We start from the raw sequence: 3,997 nt of genomic DNA, 5'->3' as shown, positions 1-3,997 counted from the left end.
AAATTAGTGAAGTTGTGGTATTTGTGAAGTGCTTCACCGACGCAGACTACATCGTGGAACGTCGCTGATACATCACCTGAGTCGTCGAAAAGGTATTTGTGTCAAAGTTTTTCAAAAATCGATGTTTTCGTAAAGCCATGACTTACCACAACCTCGTGAATTCTTGCAACTTCAATGGTACTGGACAGGCGCTGTAATTGTATTTCATATGTAAATCGGCAGTAAAGTCAGCCACTGTGTCTAGAAAGTGCTATTTTGGTGGTCGTGCCTTGCTCTTTGTCTCGCGCGGTTCTCCGCGCGCACCGCATGCTTTTAGAAATCCGTTTCCATCCGAGTAGCTTCAATCGTTATCTAGCTTTCAAGCACACGGATGCATTCTTCAGGCTTTCCTCTAACGGACAGTGTGTAAATAAGTGAAGCTTTCATTGATATTTTTAAAGTTACAGGCGACCAAAGCGAAGAACGCGTGGTAACCACGTGGCGACCGGAAGTTGCCGATAGTCACCCAAAGATAGGGTGCTGGGGAAAGTTCAAGACCACCGATTGATAGATGTTCTTGTACTCTATCAAACGACATAGAGAAACTGTGGTGTACCTTTCAGAATACAGCTGTTTAATTGATTTTCCTACGCGCGCGCACACGCGCCGTTGTTCTGCCGCGCCTATGCAGTAATCCGTTTGCATCCGCCTGACGATAGCCGATAGCTCTTGTGAACGCATTCACTGCTGTTCTCCATGTGACTCTCTATCCAAATATGAAAAGAGAAGTGCACATTATTTTGTGTGTTTAGGAGCTATAGGCATTGTAAGTGACGACATCGAAGCGGCCACGTGTCGGACCGCGCGCACATCGCGTCTCTGTAGTAATCCGCTTGCATCCACGTGACGGCTGTCGGTAGCAGGTTTGTATGCATGGGATTGTGTTCTCCATGTATCGTGCTATACAGTGATGTAGAGGGAAGCACTTTTATCCTCGTGAGATCTATAGTTACTGGTACTGCAAGCAAAGTTTCCGAAGCGGCCGCATGGTTGTCGGGAAGTGCAGATTTCTTAGGTTAAATCGTGCCTGTAGGAAACTATCAAACACGTGGTGCCGTACCCTTTTTCACCTCCATACTGTTGACATAAAGAACTAGTGGTTCCTCTGCCATAATATAGCAGCGGAACAGTATTTCTTTATGGACTACGCACACGCGCGGGCAACGTGGAAACGGGAAGGAACAGAGAACTCATCACTGAGTAGGGCTCTTATTGAAGAATTGTCCCTCTCGCTCGCCAGCCACCAATGATACCAGCCTTTCTGTCGACGTGTATAGTATGCCCTGACATTTCGGTAGGCCTGTCTTTACATCTTCTGTTGTCTGTTAGGTTAAAACACTCATTAACATGAGAAAGATCGCGTGCAACATGTGTCTGGAATTATGAAACTGTGTAACTATGTGTTAGGCTAGGAAAGGAAACTGTGTAACTATGTGTTAGGCTAGGAAAGGAAACCGAAAAGAATATCGAGTGCAGTGACAGCTCTCTTGCACGACGCCGATGGTAGGAAAATGTGTGTTAGGTTAGGAAATGTGACTGAAAAATAAACTTTTGCTGTTATCACATAAGTTTTTTTTTTTTTTTTTTTTTTTTTCATGCTAGATTAGGAAATACTCTCAGAGTAGCTAAGTCGTATGTGTATGTGTATGTGTATGTGTAGCTGTCAGCTCAGCATGAACGTCGGCGATAGGAAATAAACTCCTTGGTGATTTAGCATCGTAGGTTAGACGGGTCCCTTATACTTCTCATGTTATTATTAGGTTAGTAACTCTACTCTTTTTTTTTTCTCTCTAGGTTAGGAACTCTACTTACGTAAGAAATATCATGTACATGTGTGAAGGTGGAAGAGGATAGGATTAGGTTAGTAACTCTACTGTTCTTTCTTTAGGTTAGGAACTCTACTTACGTAAGAAATATCATGTACATGTGTGAAGGTGGAAGAGGATAATGCCTGACAATTAGAGAAACTTCCCTCAGAAGTTTTCTGTACCCTGTAGTGTTCTCATCACGGGTGGAAATCTAAGCCCTGAGGAACAGAAGAGCTCTGTAAAGCCGCCCCAGGATGGGGCCCAGTAAAGAAAATGTAGACACAGTAAAGGAACTGGGCCGAAACTCCATGAATCAAATTGACAAGGAAGGAACTAAGATATGTATCGACCATCAGGAAATGTCAAACATAAGAGAAGAGATGGAGGCGTTTCTGTTTAATGAGAACAACAAGATAAACAACGCCCAGAAGAAATTCATACTAGGGAAACTGTCAGTATACGAGCAGATACTGAAGAAATATGAAATGGAGATTCTAGAGCTATCAACAGAGCTGAGGTGTGTCAAGGCCACTGTAAATACATCTCCTGTACAAGTCGAGAGCTATGCCAGCAAGGCAGCGGCACAACCATCAATACCGAAAAACGAGCCCAGGAAAACCCAGCAACCAAAAGTTCTCATGATTAAACCAGCAGACGGAGTTCAGAAAACAGACAAAGAACTTCAAGAAACAGTAAGGACGCTAATCGCCACTTCACTAAAAGATGTGAGGATCTCAAAATGTAAGGCAGTAAAAGATAAAGGCATTGTTCTTGAGGTCCCAAATGATCAGGATGCAGAAAAAATAAGGAAGTGCGGAGACATAGCTCAGTCCGGAATTGCTATATCAGATCCAAAGAAAAGAAACCCAAAGGTAATCATCTTCGACGTCCCAAGACAGACAACAGAAGAGGAGCTGAAAACCGAGCTGTTTGAGAGAAACCTCTCCAGGCTCAACATATCTCAGGATGAGGTGATGGATGGCATGAAGGTGCTGTTCAAGACTGGCCCGAAGGAAAGGGAAGACGTAAACTTGGTTTTGGAGACAACACCAGAGCTCTGGAATAAACTAACACAGCAAGGCCGTGTGTACATAAACTGTACATCACATAAAGTGAAAAACTACAACAACATAAACAGGTGTTTCAAATGCCAGGGACATGGACACACAGCTGCCAAGTGCACAAGCGCGGAAAACATCTGTGGTCACTGCGCAGCATCTGGACACACCTACAAGGACTGCCCAATGAAAGATCAGCCAGCACACTGTGCAAACTGCAAGCGTGCTAAGAAGCCACACAACCATGCCGTAACAGAGAAATCCTGCCCAGAATATAACAAAGTCAAGGCCATAATAACCTACAGAACTGATTATGGCCAGTAGGGACGATGGGCCTCTGCAAACTGGAAGAAGACAAGGGACCAGCACACAGAACAATGTCATTAAGATTCTCCAAATAAATGGGCAAAGGGCAAAAGTAGTCCCAGACCAACTGGCACAGAGAATAAATGAAGAGAATGTGGATGTGCTGTTGATCCAGGAACCCTACTGCATAAACAACAAAGTAGTTGGCTATCCCCCAAATTACCAGCTCATCTATAGCGCCAAACACGGAGCAACAAAGGCAGCTATAGCAGCCCGGTCGCAGACACTAACAGCAATGCAGCTCACAAATTTCTGCAATAGGCACATGGCTGTTGCTAGTGTAAGTGGGAACTTTGGCGAGATCTACGCAGTTAGCCTCTATTGCCAATATGGTTCACCTGTAGAACAGTTCCTCAAAGAATTGGACGTCATCCTGGACAAACTGAGTGGGAAAGCAGTAGTCATAGGAGCTGACACAAATGCCAACTCACCAGTCTGGCACAGCCAAACAACAGACGAGGCGGGCAGAAAGTTGGAGGACTTTATCTCTCAACATGGTCTTCTAGTTATAAACGAGAGATCGCAGCTAACTACTTTCAGTGGGCCCAATGGGGAGAGTAACATCGATGTTACAATATGTACACCCTTAGCTGCCAGAATGCTGTGTAGGTGGATGGTACACGAGGAATGGACATCGAGTGACCACAGGGCAATCACTTATGAGGCCAGAGTACCACAGAGAATGAGGGCAAAAGAAGAACTTCCAAATTATAATACTAGCTGTGC

This window comes from Schistocerca gregaria, unplaced genomic scaffold, assembly GCF_023897955.1.
Source record: "Schistocerca gregaria isolate iqSchGreg1 unplaced genomic scaffold, iqSchGreg1.2 ptg000626l, whole genome shotgun sequence".
Taxonomy (NCBI): domain Eukaryota; kingdom Metazoa; phylum Arthropoda; class Insecta; order Orthoptera; family Acrididae; genus Schistocerca; species Schistocerca gregaria.
This window is presented reverse-complemented; position numbering follows the sequence as displayed.